Source organism: Balaenoptera physalus, assembly GCF_965194825.1.
Source record: "Balaenoptera physalus genome assembly, chromosome: 11".
Taxonomy (NCBI): domain Eukaryota; kingdom Metazoa; phylum Chordata; class Mammalia; order Artiodactyla; family Balaenopteridae; genus Balaenoptera; species Balaenoptera physalus.
In genome coordinates, this window is record NC_138896.1 from 6,273,461 (window position 1) to 6,300,087 (window position 26,627).

Consider the following 26,627-nt stretch of genomic DNA (forward strand, 5'->3'; position numbering starts at 1 on the left):
ATTTTCCACCGTCCCAAGTATGTTCACATGGACAGAACTAGGTGGGGTATATCCCCGCAGGCTTGGTTGGTTAACCTCCAAGAGTAGGCAGGAAGCATGAAAAGAATGATGAGACCTGGGAAGATATAAATTCAGACTACAGAGGCTAAGAAACCAAAGATACCCACTACAGAGGCCAGAATCTTGGAAGCCTCACAGAAAACATTGTTTTTCTGAAGAGCTGTAAGCAGCTCATTCGCCTTCCTGCCACTCTCACCCTTGAACCCTCCAATCTTAATATTATCGGCAGAACTATGGACCCATTAAATTGGCCTTTTGCCCAGGTATAATTCATTTCCAGCACTGTGATTTTTTAATCTATTCTTTAAAACTGGTCCTTCATGATCAGGGTCCTGCCTTCTCTAGCAGCCTTTTTGGAGCAAAGTGTCCTAGCTCTCTCTTCTTCATCCAGCTTTCCTGCAAAGGATCCAGCAACTACATTGAACGCCCTTCCCCTTTTTCTTCTGACAAGTTCCTATCAGCCTTAGGATCCATATCAAATGTAACTTCTCTGAGAAGACTTCCCCTACCTCCTGGTCTAGGTCTGAGCTCACAGTTATGCCCTCACCTATGCCCTATTCTAACCAACCTGCACCACCTTGTAGCACCTATCGTAATTGTAATGTGCAGCTATCTCCTGTCTGCCTCCCTACAGAGAACTTAAGCTCCCCACGAGTGTCAGCTGTGTCTCTCTCCCATTTCTATTCCTCGTGGCTGCCACGGCGACTTGCCACCATGGGTGCTCAATGCATGCTCATTGAGTGAATGAATAAAAGGACATCTCTCCTTGGAAAGGAGAGCATCCTCATTTATATCAATGGCAGGGCTATTTCTAGTCTAAATGGGAACATTTTCTTGGGTTTGCGCTGTGCATGCTTATTCTTTTTTCTTAGAACCCCCATCTTTGAGCTTTCCTTTAACTTTTGAAATACAAATCTGAACAAAGACCAAGGCCCTAACATGAACTTACCATCCTGTTTCTAAGTTGTAATTTACGTTAACTACATCAATCTGAGATCATTCTGAGTCCGGTAGAATTATTCAAACTGCTTTTGCTATGATACAAGGCATATACTCTATATTAGACAACTAGTAGGCATTTAAAGATATTTTAAAACAATTCTACAGTGTTTAATAAGATACACTATTGAGAATTCACTCATAAATTCAAATTTACATATGTAGTATTAAATTTATAATTAAGATATTCATTTCTGTAATATTTTAAATATGAAATATGTTCAAAAAACCTTTTAAAAAGATGTTTGTTGTCCAATGCTGTAGCTCAAAGGTCTTTACAGTCCTTAGCTTTCAGTTGGTATTGGTTATGTTTTGGTATTAAATAGTTTACAGTTACAGTTGACAATTTATATCTAACAATATTAGAAGAAGCAACTGCATCTGTTTTTGGTAAAATTGTACATGTTTTCTAGTGAGGAAAAAGACCACTTGACTGGGAGTCAGGAGCCCTTGGGTTTCAGTGGGAGTCTTCCTAATAAATGGCTGGGTGGCCAGGGTGAGGCAGTTAAGACCTCTTGCGCCTCAGTTTCCTTGTCTATAAAATGTGACGTTTTATAGGTTTCCTAAATTGCATAGTCTTGGATACTCATTCTGTACAGTGTTAGCCAGTATGCTATGATAAAAATGATTCTGTGGTAAAAAGAGCTTGGGAAAAATTGAGATAATTGAAGTTAGTAGTTTTTTTTCCCTGAGGGATTTCTCAGTACCACTTGTATGCAAAAAATGTGCTCTGCCTCTCCAGGATTAGATAGTTTATGTGTTACTTTAACGTGATTTGACCATAGAGCTGTTTTTAAAGAATTATCTATCAACTTAGTCATTCCTATTCCATATACTATCTAAAATCTTTAAAACTTCTAGTAGCAATTTTAATTTATGGCTATGGAAGTCTTCCTTCAGTGAAAGCAATAAAAAGAAAGACAAACAGTTATGAGGAAAAGGTGAGATTCACATATTAAGGGAAATTTTATTGCATATGGTAGCTTCTATTTTTTATTTTTAGATTATGAGAGGGGTTTATATTTTTTGTAGATTGAATCCATCAAACACACTACTTTTATAACTTATTTTTTCTCTTGATGAACTTTAGAAGTACAGAAAACGATAAGGAAAATATGAAGACAGAAAAATAAGGAAAATAAAACCCACGAGGCAGGAAAAGTTCTTTTTTTAAAAAAAAATTTCATTTATTTATTTTGGCTGTGCCAGGTCTTAGTTGCAGCACACAGGATCTTTTAATTGCGGCATGCGGGCTCTTAGTTGTGGCATGTACGCGGGATCTGGTTACCCGACCAGGGCTCAAACCCGGGCCCCCTGCATTGGGAGCATGGAGTCTTACCCACTGGACCCAGTAGGAAGTCCCAGAAGTTCTTGAGAATGGGAATTTCTGGTCCTCCTGTCCCTTCTTGACAATGCAAGGTAAACAAAACCAAATGCTGGCAAATGTATCTTCTCTGGATGCACAGATGTCTTTTTTGTCTGCCTACATACCCTTAGTGTGGACCTGACCTCTTTCATTCTAAGACCCCCAATGCTTAGTGTGAACTGATGAAAGACATATAGTCCAACATGAAGTAGATGGTGATAATAACCACAAATCCCATGTATGAAATGCATGAAAAATTACAAAAGGAAACCTTACCAACTGGCAGCATGAAATGATAATATAGGAATGGAAGTTGCTCAAAGAGGTATGTCCTTATTCTCCATGGTAAACTGGAATGGAGAGGGTAGGTGCTCTCAGTGGAGGTACATTTCAGGACTGCTGACTCCGGCACTTCCATCCACTGGAGCCAACTTTGTCAGCCATAAGTGTCCCACCACTTATTTGGGTGTCCTCCGTCTTGGCCGCCGTGTGTCAGTGTGGTGCTTGCAAGGGCCAAAGTACATGTTTAGGGTAGAGATTGACATGGCTGGGCCACTAGGCATGTCTACTGGGGAAAGTGAAAGGCAGGCATGAAATAGGTCTTTTAAAATAAACACACACATATTATAACTGCACTTTGTTGTGAAATTTTTGTCTATACTTCTCTTTCATTTCCCTCCAGGTATATCTTGGCTTACCCGTGTACTCCTAAATTAGCTAATTAATCCACATGAACTTACATCCAAATGAGGCATTCAGGATAATATCCAACTTGGCTCTTAGATGACCGATGACAATAAATTTGACACTTATATCCTATGAAAATATTGTAATAATTTGTTGAAAATTGCCTATTTTTTTTTCTTTTTTGGATATAGAAGGTGCAAAGTAAATTCATAGCTATCACTAAAATTTAGTACTATTTTTCATGTAGTAGGTGAATGATTTTGGTATCAGCATTTAATCTCAGCATGCAGCATTTAATTTCTAGGTGATTCCATTATAATGAAGAACTTCATCCTGGATAATTATTCAATTATTTTTGATAAAAGTTACTAATTCAGTAATCTATACTAGAAGAAGTCATTTGATCCAACGGGTTGTTTTTTAAAATATGGTGAGTGGTTATAGCAGAAATGAAAGTTATCCAAAGCTATTTCTCAATAGAAAAAGAAAGGAGAAGTAAAAAAAGAAATTTGAAAGGCTAATTACCAAAAATTCTCTTTATCTGAAATATGTCAGTAACAATAATATGTTTTCAGTATTTCCATTTAAGAACAACGCTACTTGAAATCCAACTAAAAGTCATGAGATTCATTCCATAGATCACATATCAAAATCAAAGTAATCCTCTTGGACAATGACAGACAATGTATGCCATGTTCATTTGAATCTTTTCACGTTATTTTTCTAGGACAACCCACATGAAAAATTAATGACATTGCCTTTATGAAAACACTATTTGATGAACACACCATGCCCTAAATATATCTAACTTCCTTTTCCTTCAGTGATGGGAACATTCCTTATTTAGCTCATTTAATCTGTAGTTCAAGTCCAAAATCCTAAATGAAATTCAAGTCTCATAAAATTTTTAAACAAAAAATCTTGTGGGGAAACTTTTGAAAAGAACTCACCACACCAGCTTAACTTGCTTTTGTTAGTACTTGGCTAGGCAGTTATTAAACTATTCTTTTCACTATTTATTACCTTTATAAACTCACCAGCCAGATTATCCTTTAGTGGGATGAGAAAGTTGATTCTACCTATTTCGGGTTATATTTTCTTTGGAATACATTATTCAGCTGATCACTCTGATTCTTTAATTATGTAAGCTTGACCAAAAAGTTACTTTCTTAAATGAAAATACAAGCAATGCAAGAAAGTAAATTGCACATAGAAAGTTCCATTATGTTTATTTCTGCTGAAAAATAACCTCGATGGCTTCTGTACTTGAGATTCAGTCTAACTTCCAAATAAAACTTACTTTTGTATCAGAAAAACATTTCCCTATAGGCTAATTGCCTATATTGTAAGGGGACTTGATATTTTTTCATTCTTTAAATTACAACTCATTTATTTAAAGGAATACTTGTCAAAAGAAAGCTTTAAGTAGTGAGTTAAAAAAGCAGTGTTAAATAATTGAATTGACTGAGATAAAATTGCCTTAGTTTAAATAGACTAGTCTGTTTAATGAATTGTGCTTTTATAGTGTGAGATAAATCTAATGTGAACTCAAGTGGTTCCACCAGAAACACTGAATTTGGGTAGATTAAAAGAAAGTCAAGATGAGGCACTTATAATAATTCAGTCATATTTGATTTTATTAAAATCGTACTCGATTATGAAACAGTGTTTTCTGCCAGGTTAATAATAATAAACTTAAAATACTGTCAAGAACCTTTCACACATTTTGAAAAATTCAGATCACTTGAAGAGGAAGTACTGTATTTGTTCTTTTTTTCTCATGTAGAAATACTAACTTGAGGCTTAATTAGGAACATAGCATTTAACTTCCAATTTTTGGGAAGAGATTCAACTTACAAACCTTCAACGTTGAATGAAATTATTTTGGCAACGAGACTGTGGCAGGAAATTAATTTCATATTTTAAAGTAAATTTGGCAGGTTTACTTTCCTGTTTAATGTTGAAAAGGGTTTTTATAATATACCATTAGGCTACCATGCAGTCAGCCCTGTGTAGCAATGATGGGTTATCACTTCAAAAGAGAAACTTGGCTGGAACATTTTGTAGACCCTGATTATACTTCTTGTGTTGTTAAGTGTTCAAATACATTTTATATGCTTAAAAACAGAGAAGCAACTCAAGGGAAAAAAACTCTAAACTAAAACAAGTGAGAACATAAGGATCTGTTCTCATCAAAAAAGAATCATGAACTAAGACTGGATCATGTACCAGATTGGCAGTTCATTTTCAAGTTGCCTGAATTGTGGAAACCAAATTCTTTGTTACATAGGTCAAGGCTGAAAGAAAGGAGGGGGGAAAGATATTATCAGTTCACACATACCATTGAACCATTCCACAATTTAAGAGGTATCTCTTCTTTTTTATCTGACCCACAAAATTCCTATTTTAGTACTTATTATCTGAGAAGTAGCTTCTTAACTTAAGGCAAAATTCCTTTCACCATCCACAGAGAGACTTCCTGCTTGGTATTTATATTCTTACTTTGAGGGGTTTCTAGTGATGACAGTGAAAAAATGAAGTCAAATTCAAGTTTAAAATATGTAACAGAGATATTAAATCATGATTTTGAAGTCATGATCTAGTTTATACTAGCAAGTGAAACGGAGTGTTACTATAACCTGAAGAATTCCACTACATTCCCAACCCTGATGATATTTAAATAGACTTTTTTATAACTAAACTTTTTGTTTTCTGTCACAGAAGTTATACATGCGTGCTGTAGACACTTAAGATGATAGAGAAGAAGGTAAATAATGACCATAGTCCCATCCATTTATCATCCATTTAATAACAATTTATTGGTGCCTGATATGCACAATACATATCTTGTGCCTTTATGGAGTTTGTGGTCTATTAGGGATAACAGATATTATGCAGATAGTTACAAAAATAACTCTACGATGACAATGGACATAGGTGCTATGAAAACAGAGTCCAGGGTCCTCTGAGGATGCATAAAAGGGTGACCTATTCCAGACTAGGGGGAGGGGTGGAGTGCTGGGGGAATGTGTTTTAATCTGAGGTCTGAAGGAGACCCAAGGTAAGGGAGTGGGAATGGTGAATGCGGGGGCGGGGGGGCAGCGGTTTTAGATGAAAGGAACCGCAGATACCCTGGTCCTGAGTCTGGAAGACCATCAGCGTGTTCCCAGAACAGGCCCAATGAGTGGAGGATGGTGAATGAAAAGGGAAGTGGCAGAGAGGAAGTTGGAAGTGCCCGTGGGAACCAGATCACACAGGACCTTTTATGTCATATTAAGGAACTCGGACTATATTCTGAGAACAACCAGAGATAAAGAGTATTAATATTTTTGAATCAAGTGAGTCTCTCTTGCTCTTTCTCTTTCAATATGTTTTAAAGGATCAAACATTACAACTGCTTTTCTCACTTTATAATCTATCGTTGTATATTAAGTGTTCTTCCACAGTGTATTTTTTTATTATTGCTAATTAGTTTCATTATATGGATTTTTCATAGTTTACTTAGGTACACTCCTATTTTGTACTTCTGCATTTTTTTGATTGTTTTCAGCTATTATTAACACGGATGTGATAAGCGTTGTTGTAGATAAATATCTGGACACATTCATGACTGTTTGTTTAGGAAAAATTCACAAACAGCACAGCAGGACTGCTCTGTCAAAGGGAAAGGGCATTTGCAAGCTTTTAATATGAATTGCCAAATTGCCTTCCAGAAAGGTTGGAACAGTTATTTTCAGGGTAGTGTAAAAGACCATCTGTGGGAAATATACTTTTTGAACCTAAGTTATACAGATAACTGGGGGAAATTTTCAGTTTCTATGATATAGATTTGAATAGTTATTTGCAAGACTAAAATCTTGAAGATTCTTATTGGATAATTAAGTTTGAGCTATATGCCTGGAAATCTGTAAAATTCCTGTCTTCTTATCTAATTGTTTTTAGTTAAGAATGACATGTTTCCCCTGTGATATTATTGTGTGATGATCACTAAAATATGTTGTCAGCTTCCAAATTTGTAGGTGATATGTAATTTTTAACATTTGTACAGGTAGTGAAAAATTTAACTTATACACTGAAGACATGTATTTATAGAAACTCTATTAATTTGAATTTGGGGCAAATTACTGAAATTAACAGTTAACCCTCTTTGAGGCTGTGTCTAAAATTACAAAGCATGAGAGAAATAAATGCAAAAGGAGATTAAAAAGTATCAAGAAAAATTAGAAAAATATCTTTTTACTCAGCATGATTAAGTCTAACCTCAGATGCTCCGAGCTATTTTTAAGAATTGCTTGAAATTTTCAACACTAGGACTGATAGACTATCACTGGGTCTCTTTCTAATTCCAGCTCTGGCTCTTGGCAAGGTACCCCAGCCTTGATCGGCCTCTGGCTCTTTGGCACCCACATTCAAATTTTGTTCTCTCTAGCTTTTACTCATTGCTCTTCTTAATGATTTTGGCTTCTCTTGATGTTCTGGGTCTTCTTATCCTGTGCAGCCTTAGATGGGCAGGCCTTTGTCACCCTTCACACCCCATCTCACCTCACTATGGCTGTTTGGAAGGCATGCCCCTGGAAGCCATTGCTGGGACAGCTCTGGTCATATCATCTTTGCGTTGGGGCAAATATTTGAACAAAGTATATATTTTCTTAAACTGTTCAAGTACTTGTTTAAATTTCCCAGTAAATCATCAGATATTTATGGTGATTTCCTTTTGCGCAATTTTGGCCAAAAAAAAAAAAAATTAATGAAAGACACCCTCTTATGTTCATGACGCTTACAATTGTTAGTTATAAGTAGGTATAACTTTGAAGTAATGAATTAATATTTTACTTGAATTAATCAATGGGATACAGTATTTTACAATGTAATCACCCTGAGAGTAGGTATACTCATTGCAACGATGTAGCTATTTTTCTAAATGCGTTTAGAATTTCTCTTTTTGGATAACTGAGATTTAGATATGGTAAATGTTGTGAAATGTGAGTGGATGTATCTCACGTTGTCCCTTTTACTTATAAGCACATGGACTTGTGTGGTGCTGACATACGTAGGTAAGTGCTAAATTAAGTGGCTAATTCAGCAAGGGCTCTAGGAGTTTAGGGAGGGAAAGGGTGTTCAGTGTGTGTTTGAATAGTTAGGGAACGTTTCTTGGAGAAAATAGGCCTTGAAGAGTAAATATTTTTAGGTAAGTGGAAAGGAGCAAACAGAGCTCAGATGAAGGGAACCGTTTTGGCAAAATGAAGGACATATCCGACACTGAGAAACATTTCAATGAAGCTTTCAAAGTTTAGCCAACCTTTGTGCTATGATAATTGAGAAAGTGCGTTTTTCTTCTGACATAAAATTAATGCACTCAATGGACCCACCTTTGCTGGGATGTGTGCTTTTTAACTGTAGTTTCTAATAATGTTCATGGCTTCTTGCTGCCTCAACCTGTTTTATTCTTGCTCAGGAACATGTGAGGCTCAGAGATGAGACCTTGGAGAGTTATTTCCACACTAAGCAAATTGAGCAAATAGTTATCTAATCCTCCCATTTCTTCAGCCTTTCGGTTATTTTTTTTTTTTTTTTTTTACTCTTTCTTGCCTACTACAATAAAATATTTATCAACTTTTGTTGGATTTTTCTTCACAATTATTCTTCTGTTTTCCTTTTGCCTCCTCTTATTCAGGTCCCTATGATTCAAACTTGGAATATGATGGTATTCTCTCAACTGATCTCTTGGATACCATCTCTCTCTACTCCAGTTCATAAACATCACAGTAATTGAAATACTTTTAAAATACTGCTTTTATTTCACTTCCTTGATCAAAGTTCCTGTATTGGTTTTCTATCACCTGAAAGGTGTTCTCCACAGTCCCGCCCAATTGCATCTCCCGCTGAACGCCCTCCAATGGCCCTCTCACCTAAACATTGTTCATCAAAAGCTCACGGGTAGAGTTACATTTTCCTTTGTTCCATCCTCCAACATGGTGTGCTTCTACTGCTCCCTTCTGAATTCGTCGTGGTCAGCTTCAATATTTACGTCCTTCTTCACTAACCAAACAGTCTCAATGTAGATTTTACGACCTGGTTGATCAGTTTTGTTCACAGAGCTTTCTTCCATTACATTCAAAATGGAATTAAAACTCATGTGGCACTTACAGTCTATCTTGTATTATTATACAGGCATATACAGGCATACCTCAGAGATATTGTGGGTTCCCTTCCAGACTATTGCAATAAACCAAATATTGCAATAAAGTAACATGAATTTTTTAGTCTTTAGTACCTTTAAATAATGTCTATACTGTAATCTATTAAGTGCACAGTGACATTATGTCTTAAAAGTGTACTTACCTTAATTAAAAAATACTTTATTGCTAAAAAATGCTAACCATAATGTAAGCCTTCAGTGAATCATAATCACTGAATCTTCAGTGATTACCTTCACTGAACCTTCAGTGAATCTTTTTGCAATAGTAACATCAAAGATCACTGATCACAGATCATCATAATAAATATAATCATGATGAAAAAGTTTGAAATATTGTGAGAAGTACCAAAATGTGACACGAAGTGAGCAAACACCGTTGGAAAAATGGCACCGATGGACTTGCTGGATTCAGAGTTGCCACAAACCTTCAATTTGTGAAAACGCAACGTCTGTGAAGCCCAGTAAAGCAAAGTGCAATAAAACAAGGCATGCCTGTATCTGGTTGTTCCAGTTAAAAGATAACCTCTTTGAAGACAACATCTTTCTATTCCCCTGCCCACAGGAGTCAAGGACAGTGTTTTCCCACATAGTAGGACTTATTTATGGCATTTATGATGGTGATGATAAACATTCCCAGATGACTACACTCTTTAGAAAAATTAAGCTATCAAGGTAAAGAAAGTCCAGGACTACAGTCTGTTTCTTAGGTATCTTTTAAAGGTCATGTGCCTCAGTGGTGTGGTAATAGGAAAAGTGAAAAAGGAGAAGTTGAGGAGGGATATCTGCTTTTCCTACTCTGGATGCTCAATTGTCAGCATTTCTTTGGGAACGTCATGCTATTCAAGAGCAGCCATTCATCTTGGTGTCTTCAGTAGCATTTTGGAGGTTAATAACAAAAACTACCACTTATCCAATGGTTCCTATGTGCCAGGCATTAAGCTAAGTGTTTTGCATGACATCTCATTTAACTTCATGCTCTTCCTATGAGTTGGACATTATTCTATCCATTTTGCTGAGGAGGAACTGGAAGCTTTCAGACCAATATCGTAGAACAAGTAGATGGTAGGGCCAAGATTATAATCCAGTTTGGGGCTGGATTATACACTTTTCTCATCCTTCCCAAAATTTCTTAAAAAGAAGATTCCTTAATGGTCCAAAGTAGAATTCAAGAACTTCTGAAAAGCTGAGAGAGAAGTATAATGTATATGATTTGGAGGAACATCTTCCTTTTGAGGGGAAGTGTGAGTCCTTGATTACACAGGTGACAAGAGGTAGATGAAAGAGCTTGTCCTTAAAGCAAGGTAAACATTTGTTTTGACCAGGTGAAATATTGAAAGGTGATAGGGGATTTATAGGTAGATATGACATTTGCTGGTACATTGACCTGTTACTTCCAAAAATAAATAGTTCTTATTTTTCTGCTCCTAGTCACAAGATTATTGATTTCCATGGAAAATATGGGAAAACACTGGAAGTAGAATGCAGAAGATTAGAAATTGCACCATCTGAAAGGATGAAACATTTTAGGAAATGGATGAAACAAAAGAGTTTTATTATCCTGCTTCTTCTTATTCTGTCACTATGAACTTTTTCCCCTTATAAAGGAATCTATCTTCCCAACTAGGAAAAAATGATTTTTAAAAAGATAAGCCTGAAAAAATTAATTTAAACTTAGCCATATTAGTATAGCATTAAGGCACTCCCGGGTACATTTTATTGGTCCATTAATATAGGCCCCGAGTGGTTGAATACACCTAAGGCCTGTACTGTATTAATGAACCAATAAAACATGCCCTGGAGTGCCTTAATGATATATTACAACCATTTCTATTACATACATAAATGCACTATTTGCTGGCTGTCTTGCATAGTTTTAAAGAAAATCTTCAATTAACCAAAAATATTGCATCAAGAAGTCTTACCCACAATAAAAAAAGAGCAACAAAGAATCCTGTAATTAACTTACTGGGCTATTTACCCATGAGGTGATTCTGGATTGATTTAATCTTTGGAGCTCTTTTTTCACTCTAATACTTCGGAAGAACTAGTTCTTTGGATTTAAAATTGGATACTTTCAGGAAAGGAAACAGATGAAAGCTGACAGAATTCATACGGATCTCCTCTCTTATTTAAAATACGCAACACTGGCTTGTGGTTATGAAATTAAATAGGTATTAATGGCTGGATCCAAATCTTAGCCTCACGTGTCCACATTAAAAGGATATCTTCTAGGCACTTGGGGAAATTTTTTGCAGCACAGTAAGGAATGCTACACACTCATAGGCAAAAATGACAGGGTTGAGAACAACAGGTGAGATCTTATATAAATGTCTTCTGCTGACCAGCCTGGTGTTCCATTCTTATTTAGCTCAGTGTTAGCCCTGCTATCTTTTGCCTGGTGGCACACATATCGATGCATTTCTATGAGCAGAAGTTGGAGGAGGGAATGGAGAGGAGGAGCTATAATAATGTCTATAATGGGTATCATTTGTTTAGAGATTATTATGCATCAGACAGTGTTCTGATTGTTTTTACATCTATTGTCTCCTTTAATCTTTGCAAAAACCCTATGAGGAAGATACTGTTCGATTGGTTGTATAGATGAGGTATCCAAGGTAAAAAGAAAAACTTTTTCGAGTGGTGGAGCTTGGGTTTGACCCAGACCATTTGAATCCAAAGCCCATACTCAAACGGGTAAAGCAAAACATAGAGAAATATTACATTAATGCTCTCTTTGGATTGCGAGAATCTTTAGGGTAGACATTCTTGCTAGACTCTATATAGCAACATATTGCATTCTATATAATATTCTTCCCCTCTACTCCCTCTTTTTTTTTTTTTTTTCTACTCCCTCTTAAGAGGGGCACATAGGTGCCAGCTGGTGGACCTGAAGAAGCCTCTTAGCAGAGACTTTGAGGATACAAAGTGACTTAGTTTTCTAAGACCCAGTGGGAATGGGTATATTGCAATGTGATTAGATACCCCTGGCCAGAAACAACGTGAAATGTCAATGTCTTATCATCTAATCATGGCAAGAGAAAATGATGGTTGAGAGCCAGACATCCTCCCATCTCTGCTGATGCTGTGGCACTACGTAGATCTCCTGAAACTAAGATGCCAGCTCTGGGGTAATGAGTCAATAGAGAAAACCTCCAGGCTGGTCATAGACTGAAAAACAATGCACTGACCTGTTAACCCTGAATTTGACCACTGAACTGAATGGGAGCTCAAGATAGAAATTAATTGTTAAAGAAAAGATAAAGTAACGTTTTTTGGTATGTACATGTTTGAGGCCTGATATTTATATCCTCAGTTGTTTTTTATTCCTAGACATTTTAATAGCTGGAGCTTTGCATCGTAAGAGAACCTGATCCTGAAATGTTTAAAAAGGTCACTGAAATGACTTCAGTGATTGTTTGTTTTAGAGTCATAGGTTAGGTGACAAACCACCATAAAACTGGCCTTTTTGAGCAATTGCTTTTGAGCTTAATTTCTCCTTTAAAAAGATCCATAAAGTACCAAGAATTTTATGATTTTGTAAGTTTTTTCTGAGCCAGTTTCCCCAGCTGGATTTTATAATACTGGAGAACAGTTGTTTAAGGGTCTTCCCTGTCTCCATTTGATTTTCACTAACAGTTTATATTTGCCTTGCACGTTTTGTACTCAAATGATATAATTCTATTGGCTTCACTTTCTGAAGGACTTGATCCGCATGTTGAAAGATATACTGCACTACTATTCACTCAACCATCAGAATGCAGGAAAGTTGGTAAAAATCAGCCCTACTGCATTAAAAACAATTCTGAAAAATCTACCATACCAATTATACAACAATATTTTAAAAATACCATATATACTGTTTATAAACAATCGACCCTTCTTTATTTAAAGTGGTTACTAAAGGTTATTTTTTTAAAGACCATTAGGTTGGTATTATTTATAACAAAGTGGTAATTTAATACCAGACAGTAAATTTATCATCCAGTTTCAGTAGGTAGATAACTGCAGCATGCAAAGCCACTGAGTTTATTGAGTGACTCATCTGTTGGCTTGTGTTCAGTGGAGGAACCAGGACATCAGCTCTTTTGCAAAGCTGACCAGATGAGTCATCTCAATGTGGTCACCATCATGTAATAAAGCAGCGCCAAACATGTGGGAGATAATAGTAATGGCTGGACATTTGCAGTGAGTAATTTTGTGAACGTATAATCTCAATGTTCTTACTTTTAAAAAAGTTAATGCTGGTTTTGCTGATGGAGGTGTCTTTGCTGACTCTAATCACAATACCTTAAATGTTTGTGATGCTTTAATAATTTCTGAAACACCTTTTCAGGCAGTTATTATTTTGCTGGGTGCTTTCTATAACCCTACAACATATATGTGGGCCATACCACCCTCATTTTCAGATGAGGAAATTGTTACTCAGAGGGTACAAGTGATTTGCTTAAGGTAATTTATGTGCTAAGTGGCAAAATGGATTCGAACCAGATCTTCTTATGAGTAGTCAGGAGTCCTTGTCATTCTCTTCCCTACACCAGGACGTGGGTATCAACAGGTCAAAGCAGTGGGTCCAGAGTCCAAGGTGGTGGACTGGCCATGGATGCTGAGATGAAAACAGAGGAAAGGAAAAGATGTTTAAATAATGAATCTCATCAATGTTTTGGACATAGATATCTGCTTTTAATTTTGTAATTCACTATGGGATAAACTGGAAATTCTTCTGAGTGAATGAATTTTATAGAACAGAGATTCAACTGAATCTAAAAACATAATGGAAACATTTAGGAATCCTGAGACTCTTATAGAAAAAATTTACTCTACCTTAATTACCTAAAATATTTTATAGTGGGATATAGGTGATGATTCACAGTAACAAAAGTAGGAGGCAGTCATGGGACAGAGGCAAAAGCATTGGCCATAGTGTCAAAAGGCCTGAGTTTAACACCAAATCCTGCTGCCTGACTTGGTTGAACGACTTTGTGGCTTAATTTCCTCAATTGAAAAAATAGGAATAACAATTCCTATCTCATATAGGTGTTATGAGAATTAAACTATTATTATAGGAGTTACTCACCCCTGGATAGATTTTAGGATATCAATGAACCCTCTAAAATTGAATGCAGTAGTATATGTATAGACCCATGTACATATACTACATGTATAAACTCCAGGAAGAGTGTTTATATTATTGTCATCAGATTCTCAAAGGACTGTTAAATGGTTAAGAACTACCACTCTATGTGAAAAGGATTTTAAATTATGCACACTGTATAAATATTAGGATTCAAGGATGAGAAAGCAATGCCCAGGAGGGAAAAACAAAACAATAATTTCCAGAGGGAGGAGAAGTGTATTTGTCTCTAACAAACTTGGACTGGCATTCTATAAGATGATCTGGTAAGTCAAATTTATATAAAACATAAATTACCTATAATGGCAAAATTACTTTCATTTATAATAATTTTAAATATAGGCTTGTTACATAGTGCTTTTGAACATATTCCATAGATGATAATCTGGAATTTATACTAGTTTCTGCCCCTTCTTGAAACTTTAATGTATATATTTGAGATCCTTTCATAATTTTCCTTCAGTGATGTCATTGAACACTTAGTGCGGGATTAAACAAATTTTCCCTGGTTTGAAGTAGGTGAGTAATCTGTTTACCTCTTACCTTAACCGAATGAATTTATTAACATACTAGGAGCAGTCAGTCCTCATCTCTTACCAAGATCCAGTATTTGGAATCACTAATCAGTTCTCAATAAATATTCTTTTTATGGAGATGTTCTTTCAACACATTAAACTAAAATAAACTCAACCTTGGGTAGAGTTGAGGGAGGTAATGTGAAGAAGAAGGAATAATCTCACAGATCTTGCTTCAGGAAACTTCCCTAAGGCACTAAAGAATCAGAATTGCATTTAAACTAGGCTGGGCTTGGCAGTGGAGCAACAGATCTGTCATTTGGATGGACCATTGCTTCTCAGACATAAAGGCACTATTGTCCGGGGAGAGAGTTTTATTGTGTAAATAATGTTGAGATGATAGTGGAATTTAGATCTCCCAGCCTCTTCCTTGATGTTGGCAAGGCTAAATGTGGTGGAAACCGCAGTGGTTCAGGAAGAATGCTACGTTAACAATGTGACGTTTTATCGCTAGAAAAACGAAACCAGACAGTATAGGCGAAAATAATGTGTCAGTCAGTGTCCCAGTAGGAAACGGATGGCTTATTCCAATAGAATATTGTAAGGGGTACTGAAAAAAGGGACTAATTACAAAGATGTGGGTGGGATATAGGGGAATCATCAAGGAGAGTTATCCCGAGACTAGCAACACAAGGCCCATTTCACCCCTACGCCTGAAGGGGTGAAATACCTGGAAGGAGCAAGAGTCTTGTGGAGGGGCCACCTTGAGAAGAGGCTTCATCTTCATGGGGGAAACTGGCAGTCTAAAGTAACCCCACAGAGAGCAAGTGAGGGGATAATAAATACTCCCTTCCCACTCTCGTTCCTCCCTCTAATCTCCTGCCAGGTCTCTCTAATGGTTGAAGCAGAAGCCAGATGGCAAGAGAGCTAATTGATGTACTCTACAAGCAGGCTTCCTGCAGCAGAGGAGGCAGGAGGGTGTATCTGGAGCAGGGGGGGAATAGAATATCTGTTAACGTTATGCTGCAGGGACCAAAAACTCCTCAAATTTGGTGGCTTAAAATCCCACAGGCTTCTCACCTAGGCTAAATGTTCAACATTTGCTTGACTCACTGTGGAATTTGTTAGGAGAAGAACACATAGAAGCAGCTAAGCTTAAAATATCTGAGACTACTTTTCCATCAGCATTCCTGGTGGTATTTGGGAAATATTATTGGTTAACTTACATAGGATTTATTCCCAGCTATCTTTGCCTTTAAGGATTCAGATGAAAGAAAGAGTTGTTTCTCACTATCGAAGTATTAGCAAACAAGTGTCATGCTTTATATCCAGAATAGACTCAGTATCCAGCTTCCAAAACAACTCAGAACAAAACAACTTTTTCCTTAGTATAGATGACGTCACCATCACCTCGGTCCTCACCAGTTCTGTATAGTCCAGTTTGACTACCAGCTGCTGGGAACTGCTTCCCTTTGCCTGAAGGCTTTCTCTGGCCAGCGGAGTCTGCTCTGCTTGGACACACAGCAGCCTGAGAGATGGGGAGACACCGCCTACAAGGAGCCGTCCTCCATCCTAGTCCCAGAGGAGTCCCCTCGTCCGTGGATGGAGAGCGGGGAGGTGCGCATTTCTGGAGGACGTCTTACAGTTTCCTAGGGCCCTGGAATGGCAAGTGGCGACTTGCTGGAAACAGCACCTTTTATTGACTCCCTTCCCCATCTCACTTCCCCATTCTCTTACTGGGATCTCTTACCTTCCAAATAAATTATGAAGACTCAAATCTTTGTCTCAGGATCTGCTGCTGGGGGAAGCCAAACTAAGACAGTGGGCTATTTCCTTAGCTACAGGCCTCCTTTTTCTTATACTATAACATGGAACCTGGAAATAAAGATAATTCAGTAGTGGTAGCAGCAGGAAGTCCTTGGTAAGTATTGCTGGTATGTAGAGAAGATACAGGCAGAGACAAGAAAGGCAGCCTAAAGTAGTATAATGAAGACTTTGATTATAAAACCTTACACTAAGGATGATGTAAAACTATTGTAGAATTTTAAGAGTTAGAAATTCCTAACTTTAGACATCATTTAGACAAAGCATTAAAAAGTGGAATTGTTGAATGTTTGTTGGAGAATAAGCTAAATATAAAATATATTTTAGAGTAATCCATAATATATATATGTTTGGAAAAGAATCCATGCTTTAATTTTTTAATATGCAGAGATTGCCAATTATTTATTTGATGGCTGAATTAGTTGTAGGTTTTCTGTCTCTCCCACTGTAGCCAACATGCATGGGGGAATGGGGACAGGATAACTCTAATAAATACCCTATTCAGAAAACAGAAAATTGCAATAGTCACAGTAGTCAGTGGTCTGTGGTCATGATGAAATCCTGTTGAACATCCGTTATGAAGTCCTGGCAGTGAGGAAAGTTCCTTGATTAGAACCTGATTTTGCTGCTGGGGAGGAACTTCCTCGTCCACTGGTCAACACAGCCTCTGATTCTGCCTCTGGGGAGTTCTTGCTTGTTCATGATCTGACTTGGCCACATTTATAGTGGGAGTTGGGGGCTGTAGAGTTTTTGCTGCTTACTTCCTGCCTGTATGAGTTTGGTGGCCGAAGAGTTGTTTTAATGCTCAGGCAAAATTTGTAGCATTAGCTCATAGTTGTTTCGGTATATAATTTCCTTTAAAATTAATAAGACTTTGATCTCTTTGCTTGTAGTCAGTTCAATATGCCAGTAGCCACACCTACAATTCTTTCTTAGATATAATTCTTAAATCTGGTGTATTTATTTTCCTTCTCATCATCATTTTTTCTTTCTCAGCTCAATGATATTTATCTTAAAGCGATCAGCCGTGGGTTGAACTTTGTCACATATGTAAACTTTGTCACATACGTAAACTTTGTCACATATTTGTATCTTAAGACCCTTAATTATTCAATTTAAAAAACATATTCTCTAATGTTTGACATCAGCATTCTCAAGTTTTTGAAGATTAAAATTTCTGGATGCTTCTTTATCCCCTTTCATTTTTATGTGTACAGAGGATAATTCTTTCCTGTGGTCATTTCTTCTGATAGGTTGCCAAATAAAGCTAGTGACATCTAATGCATGCTAATATAATTCTGTTTTCCAATCTCTTTGCTAGAGCCACCTTCTAGGAAGGTGAGTGGCTTGCCTTCCAAGGTATCATCGGTATCACTATTACTGAAAAATTCGCCCCTGCCTAACTTGAGAATTCATATTTCCAGCCTCTGGTACTAGTCTCTTAGTTTTCTTCTGCAGTGCCAATTATTAGATATTTTTTGTTACTACCACCTCTGATAGAAATTTCCATTTAAGATAATGCTAATTACCGTTATCAGAAAAACTTTGAAATCTAAATGGCTTAACCCAACAAGATGTTTGTTTCTTGCTCATGTAAAATCCAATAGTCAGAAGGAGCTGAGGGTTCTGTTTTATAAATCCTTCTAGCCCCCCAAACTAACAAAGCTCTGCTGCTTTCAATATATAATTTTCAAAGCACTGACATCTAGCCAGCAGATGGGGAAAAGAGAGTGGAGACTTGTTTATAGGTTTTTTGTTTCTTGTTTTTTTCATTTTTTTTTCTCTTTCATTATCTGTAGTCATACTAAGATTCAAAAGCAAACAAAGTTTTGTCTTACCTGCTTTAAGAGTATTTTCTTTCTTCTTATAGCATACTTTATGAGAGGTTTTTATAGCCCAACTTAGAAGGAGTGTAGATCATTTCTACTACGTTGCATTGGCTTGGAATCAGTCACTCAACCACATCCAACTATAAGGCAGCTGTGAGCCCAGGAACACAACAGGTAGATTTTTCTGAACTCATAGCATTGTAATATTCTTTGCTAGGATGGCTGACTTATTATTATTTTTTAGGTTGTATTTTACATTAGCGTGCTCTATTATTTATACATGAGGGCTGTGAAGATTATATCTTGTAAAGAAATAAGATTTTCTAATTTCCCACACTATGATATTTAGTCTTAAATCAAATGAATGACTTTAATTTTATGTATGCTGCAGTAGAACAAAACATGGACCTGAAAATCAGAAGACTAAGCTAGTATTTGAAGCCTTGTACAGTCTAGTTGTGTTATATTGGACAAATTATTTATCTTCTTTAAATCTCATTTTCTTGTTTATACATTGAAAGAATTGCACAAAGTGGGTCGTTCTCAACATTTTCTATGCCAAAACTTCATTATCTTTTCCCCTTCTCCTATCATTACTTACAATGTAATGATTATTTTTTTTACAATGTAAGTAATGATTTATTTGACTGTAATTTTAATTAATCAAAGATATAGGTAACTGCCAATACAGATCTTCAAAACAGCATGATTTGCCATTATTATCACAATGACAGACATAGTGACTATTTCGTTAGGATAGATGATGAAGAGGGAATTATTTATTCAAAAGGTATTAACTTTTATGGCTCTTCTTTCATATAGACAAATTATTTTCTAGAAATTGTAAGAAATTTCAAGTTAAATAGTGTACATCGTATCATATATGGTTATCATAATTAAATCTTTTCTAATTTGCTAGGAAATTCCAGTATCTTGTTTTGTATTAAAATATGACTATTCAATTTCTAGGTACATGTGGTACCATTTCAATATGTAGATTCAAGTTTCTTATTATAAGAAAGTTTTCTTGGATTATAGTTTTTAGTATTCATGCATTCCATTGTTTTGATTTTCTTTTTTTTTCCCATTATTTATTTATTTATTTATTTATTTTATGGCTGTGTTGGGTCTTCATTTCTGTGCGAGGGCTTTCTCTAGTTGCAGCAAGTGGGGGCCACTCTTCATCGCGGTGCACGGGCCTCTCACTATCGCGGCCTCTCTTGTTGCGGAGCACTGGCTCCAGACCCGCAGGCTCAGTAGTTGTGGCTCATGGGCCTAGTTGCTCCACGGCATGTGGGATCTTCCCAGACCAGGGCTCGAACCCGTGTCCCCTGCATTGGCAGGCAGATTCTCAACCACTGCGCCACCAGGGAAGCCCTGTTTTGATTTTCTTTATCAGAGATTCCAATTATACTTCTGTTACATCTTATTTGTCTTCTTTGTTTATCTCTCTCAAATTATTTTTAATGTGTTTCTTTTTATCTTAAGTTCCTTTTTCCTTTTTTCTGTTTTTTGTTTTCTTAATATTGCTTCTGGTACTGTCTATTTACTCTTGTGTTACTGTCTATTGAGTCTTCATTTCTGAACTTATTTCTCTATTTCTAATTCTTTTATATGCTCTTTCTGCTCACATTCTCATCTTCCTGTTATTTGGCTATCACATTTCTGAGTTTTCCTGATTGTAATTTATTTTGTTCTTTAATAGCTTTTGCCATTTAATTAATTCCCTTTTATTTGCTTTGCAAAATTTGAGTACACTGATATAAGGATATGTAACCTAATGTATAAAATAAGAAGACTCTGCTTTATGGACATATTTATCTGCTGAGTCCTTATATATATACACATATGTATGTGTGTGTGTATGTATATATATTTCTTTTAAGCTATTTATGTATTTATTTATTTGATTATTTATTTATTTAAATGGGAGTGGTCCCAATTCTTTTCTTTTTCTTTTTTTTTATAATTTAATTTTTTTTTTTTTTTAGTTTTTATTCATTTACTTATTTATTTATTGGCTGTGTTGGGTCTTCGTTGCTGCACGCGGGCTTTCTCTAGTTGCAGTGAGTGGGGGGCTACTCTTTGTTGCGGTGTGCAGGCTTCTCACTGCGGTGGCTTCTCTTGTTGCAGAGCATGGGCTCCAGGTGCATGGGCTTCAGTAGTTGTGGAACGCGGGCTCAGTAGCTGTGGCTCGCTGGCTCTAGAGCACGGGCTCAGTAGTTGTGGTACACAGGCTTAGTTGCTCTGCGGCATGTGGGCTCTTCCCAGACCAGGGCTCGAACCCGTGTCCCCTGCATTGGCAGGCGGATTCTTAATCACTGCGCCACCAGGGAAGCCCCCCAGTTCTTTTCTGTTGTTTACATTGAAGCAAGTTGGGGTTTTCTGTACTTTAAAGAAGAGATTCCTGTGCAGGGGGTAGAAGTGGGTCAAGCTAGGTTTTCTAGTATTTGAGCTCTCAGGGGCTCCCTCTCTTTTCTTTTGTATCCTGTTCTTGGTGCAGAGTAGTAACAAGTATGGCCTCTCCTTATAGCCACCTTTCCAATATTTTCTGATATCTCTCTGGTTCCTCCACCAGTAGTATCTGAATCTTCATTTCTTCTTTACTCCCTTAGTTTCTGACCTGATAAATTTATTTTTATTCCAAGAAGTTTTATCTCAGTCCAGGGGTTTGTTCTTTGCTGGGTATTTCTGATAGCCCTGAGAACCTAGAGTTTTTCTGTATCCTCAGGCCTTCCTCTGCTCATTTTGCGCGCACATGCAAGTTGGAGCCTGCAGAGCACACTCACATCTACCAGCTGAGTCCTTCACTCCATGTCAGGTCCTTTCCTTTTAGTAGTAAATATTTAGCAAATTTTGTGTTCTCTAGCTCTTACAAATATTGTTTTTCTCTCTGTTTTCTTCCTCACATCTGCTGATCACACTTGGCTCCTCCGTCGTCTCTGGTTTGGCCTCGCATGCGTATATTCTGAAGTTTGTGGGGGATTCCTGATCACCTAGTTTTGTCGTGATGCTGTCTGCAGCCCTTTTCTTGCTCTAGGGAAGCTGCCACCTAACAAGTCTCTGTTTTCACCCTTGCCCTCCTGCAATGCATTTACTGTGCATCATTCAGAGTAATATTTTAAAAAATAGATTATACCATTACTTTGTCTAAAACCCTGCATGGTTTCCCATCACAATTAGAATAAAAACCAAAGTCCTTGCCAGGGCCTTCAAAGCCCACATAACCTGGCCCCTGGCTGCCTCCTAGAACTTAGTGTTTTTCATGCTCACTCAGTTTTAGCCACATTGATTTTCCTGCTGTTCCTCAAACTCACCAAACCTCCCTCCCTACTCAGGGCCTTTGCACTTTCTTCTTCCTGGAGCAAAATCTTAGATTTTAAATAGCTTGTTCACTCATTTCATTAAGGTCACTGTTGAAACTGATGCCTCAGAGAGCTCTTCCCTGATCACTTATCCAAAGTACTTCATAGCACTTATTATTATCTGACATTTTGGAAATTACATATATTTTTATTTATTTAATTGTCTGTCTTGCCAGCTAGAAATAAATATCTCTGATAGAGGCTCACTTTATTTGCTATATCCCTAATATCCAGAATGGCGCTTGGCACGTGAAAGATACTCAGCAAGTACTTTTGAATGAAGGGATAAATAAATGAATGAAGGAGGTATCTTTTTTATCCTTTTTTTTTTTTTTGCTGTTTTAGTTATTTTTAAAATATCTAGTTGTTTGACGTTTATATATTAATTGAATTTCTTCTACACTGTATTTTCCATTATTCTTTACCTTAGAAACTCCTTCTCTATCAGGAGCTTGGATAAATTTTCACATATATTCACCTAATGTCTTCTAATTCTCAATCTGATTTTAGATGCTTGTAATGCTCGACCTACATTGAGATCTATTCTAGGACTCACAGTAAATTCCGTAGACCAGACACCAGTACTGACATACTGAAATACCACTTGCATAAAGGTTCCCCAAAAGACTTGGACTTGAAGTACTTTTTCCTGCAAAGTGGACAGACCAGGACACCTTTCTCCCAAGGATCTCTCAAGAGGTACCAGGAATGCTTTCTACTGGCCTAATTCCCTCCTCCTTTGCCTTACTTCCTGAAGGGAAGGAGACTCTTCCCAGAACTGACAGTACACTTTTCTTTCATTCAGCAACTGCCAGACATAATGGAACACATACAATGTGTCCTGGATGGTATAGAGTAAGTGGAATGTTATAATTTTAGAGGAAGCGTCTTTTCTTTTCAAAAAAAGTGTGAACGTCCACTCTAACACCTCCCGAAATATCTACAACATGAAACAATTTATGTAGACAGATCTGGATCTTCCAGAGCCATCGGTGCTCTTGATGTCAGAGAGAGCAGTCCAATAAAGAAGGGTCTATTCCCACAGTGCTCGCCAAAGTCAAGTCTCAGAGAGCACAAGTTACAGTTATCGCTTTCTTGGGTTTTATGTTTTCAAGAATATGATAATAAAATAGAAAAACAAGCTCTCTGGTAAACCATATTTATAGCCTCGTGGACTGTAAAATTTTCAAAGTCCATAGCAAGTGTCTTTCTCTTTCGAAGTTAGCATATTTCTTGAGAACCAAAAGTGTGCAAGACACAGGCCTGTGGAAGACAGGAAGTTGAGTAAGGCGGTGAGTGAGGTGTTTTGAGCCTGGGGCTCGTGGTTCTCTAGGGTAATGGATCCCCATGCCTACAGGAGGATCCCCATGGATCCCCATGCCTACAGGCAGGCCACAGGAGGCCTTCCAACGCTCTGAAATTGTGGGGACGACTCTGGTGTATACACGCATTTTTCTGGGGACATTGCTCATAGCTTTCATCAGATTCTACAGCCTTAAAGAGCGGACAACCTTTGACAGTATGACTGGACACATACAAACAATGACTTTCAGTATAGATCGGTGTATGATAAGAGCAAAACTGGTGATTCAAATAATAAGTTCTTGCTACTTGAGAAGATATAATTAGTCTCAATCGACTTGGTAGTAATCTATTTAGTCATGTGTATTTATGAAGTTTGTTTAAATAGTTACTCAACTTTGGGCATGTTCAACCTCTCCAAGCCTTAGTTATTTTCTATTACCTCCTAGGTTTGTTGTGAGGTAATTTATGTAGAACAGCTTGCACAATCCTTGGAAAATGTTTTAATCATATATTTATGACAAATACAGATATAACATTTGTTATGCATGTTTATGCATAGTTGGTATAAATATAAAGCTTGAGCTTAGTAATTGTTAAGGATTCATCATATTTCATGTATGGTCATCTCTTCTTGGAAGCTGAAGAAAGAAGCTTAAGTAACAAGAATGTTTATATTCTGCAAGTACCATTTTTAAGAAGGCAAAAGTTAGGTTCTGGTTTAACCACATCCTGCCATATCATGAATGAAGAAGAATCTGAGTGAATGACACATAATCCCCAGATGCAGCAACCTTTGGAGTGAATGAGCCAAGGTGACACGATATATTAACTAACCTTTGGGAGGAGGGACATCCAGTAAGGATCAGGCCCCATTTCTGATGACGAGAGTGGTAAGAACATTCTGTATGAAGACTAAACCCTGGTCAAAGGCCGGGGCTGCTGCTGTTCACGTTCTGTTTGTTGGGTGATCCTGTGAGATCTTCAACTTCTCCCGGCACAAGTCATTGAAATGTGGGGCAGGGCGGGGCCCAGCATCAGCAAGTCATAATCTGAGAGGGCTTGGTCTCTACGATGGCCTCTGCCGACACCACACCAATCTGAGGAAGGATGCCGGGCTGCAAGACGGCCTTGACTTAGGACGTGCGCAGGGCATTCTGGAAGACAGCAACTTCTTTGTCCATTGACCTCCAATGATTAGGCCTCTGGCTCAACAGCTTGAGTTTTCAGGACTTAATTCAACTGGAGGGCTGGAGAGTTGTCCTACCTTTCCCCAGTCCGTCTCATCCCTCCACTATTCCCTGGCTAGCTTAGAGGGTACCTAGAACACTTAACGGCCCTTTTATCTGATCCTTTTGTACAGTCCTCCCTCCGTATCTGCGGGAGATTGCTTCCAGGACCCTCCAGGGGATACCAAAATCTAAGGATGCTCAAGCGCCTTACGTAAAATGGCGTAGTTCGGTCAGGCCTCTGTATCCGCAGATGCGGAACCCTCGGATACGGAAGTTCGACTGTATGCCTATCCTCTCAGACAGGCTTTCCTTCCAACAGAAAAGCTTTGAAAAACATTTTGGTAAAACATAATAGAACAATCTACCCACGGGACAAACTGCTTTGGAGATCTGGTAGGAAGCTGCTAGCCAGCCCTGAAGCAGAAGCACATTTTTCTCCATGCTTTTCCATAATAGTAAGTCATTTGTGAGTTGGATGGTTTGTGGTTAGAGCAGTGATTTAGGAGGGAAAGTGCACTGGAATGAAAAGAGTAGCACAAGCGTTGCTGCCAGGCCCACAGTGTTGGAAGCTGGGGCTCGGGATTACTAGCTGTTTCCTTGTGGTATACTCCTCCATTTCCCCACCAATAACTTAGAATTTGTCACATTGGAATTTCTCTGATGTTAGTCTGGCTCGAATTTTAGATCTGGGACCTCCCTCTTCACTCCTTTCTTTTCAAAATACCTGATGGCTGAGCCAGTCAAGTTCCCAAAGTAGATTTACAAGTTTTTAAAAAGACAGAATCAAGTTTTGCTTCGCATCTCTGTTTTGTCTTTTTTTCCAATGTCCAAGAAACTTTTTAACACCTACTTTATGAAATGAGCAAGCAATCATCTATTTTGGGGTTGAAAACAGAGGAGGTGAGAAATGAGATGCCTGGCCTAAACTCATGTTATTCAGGCATGGAAATTATTTGTTAAGTGATTCTTGCCACAGTCATAAAACAACTTTTGCATTGCCTTGGTTTTTCCATACGTTTTGAAAGAGAACAGCACACTTAAAATCTTGTTTTAATTTGAGGTAATTATGTGTATATTTGGGGTGAGCAGGGACGAGGCATTACTGTAAGAAAAATGTTTTTAATACAACTTAGAAGACATAAGTTAACACATTGAGAAGAAAATGAATCAATCGTCGTATTTTGGGATTGAAAGGGATTTTAGAGATGATTTTGTTTAACTTCCATGTTTACAGAGGAACTGGGTTGAAGTGTCTTTCCCCTAGTAGGTCTCACAAACTGAGTCTTCCAGATAAGGCTTTGTTCCCCTCTAAGTATTAATAAGTGATTACATTACAGGATGGTCTAATAGGTATTGTCATGTTGCTGTTACTGCTTGGGAAGACTGGACACAAGTACAAACAAAGTTTACATAATACCTGCTACAGAAATCCGAGTGCCCTAAAGAAATTGTTTAATGATGATACTTTGCTCTCTTCAGTGAAATGAAGACACATTTCTGGCTTCATTTAATAAATTGCCTTCTTGAGGGCACTAAATCCTGCTCTTCTGGAAAAAACTCATCCACCTCACATGGGTAAACAATTGGCTTCTTCATGAATTCTGCCATTTATTCACAATTCATAAACTGAGTAAACCCTGTTTTGTGTTATGACTATTATCACAAATTCAGGCAGACTTCATTGTAGGATTGGAATGAGCTGGTGGTAGACTGTTGCTCAGGTGGGTTTTGGTTCAGCATAGCTTAATACCAAGGAAGAAAATATTGACCAAACATGTCAGATTTTCAGTTAAATAAGTGTAATTATTTAATTGTGGTAACTCTGAATACTTCCCTAGTAACAGAAAGCTAGTAGTCACTGTGGATGGTTCAAAAATAAATTGGCCCATTTCATAGTTTATAGGAAAATGTTTCTGAGTTTTAAAAACACAGAAAGTTTTATCAGCCAGAAAAATTTGCATTTGTATCACCTATATTCACCAAAAGTATATTCTTTTTACCTTTATGTCATTACCTTCCTCAACACATGCACCTTTAATTCCTCCAGAGGTCAAATATCAAGGTAAATTATATGAAAGTAAATTTTAAAAGAAACCAGTCAAGACCTAGATTTATGAA

At 37.4% G+C, this 26,627-nt stretch overlaps 1 protein-coding gene across 4 annotated transcripts in view; it reads left to right on the forward strand.

Moving 5' to 3' along the window:
• The window catches only part of LOC309637976 (uncharacterized protein), a 278,481-nt gene that overhangs the window by 66,962 nt on the left and 184,892 nt on the right, over positions 1-26,627 (forward strand). The window lies entirely within an intron of this gene.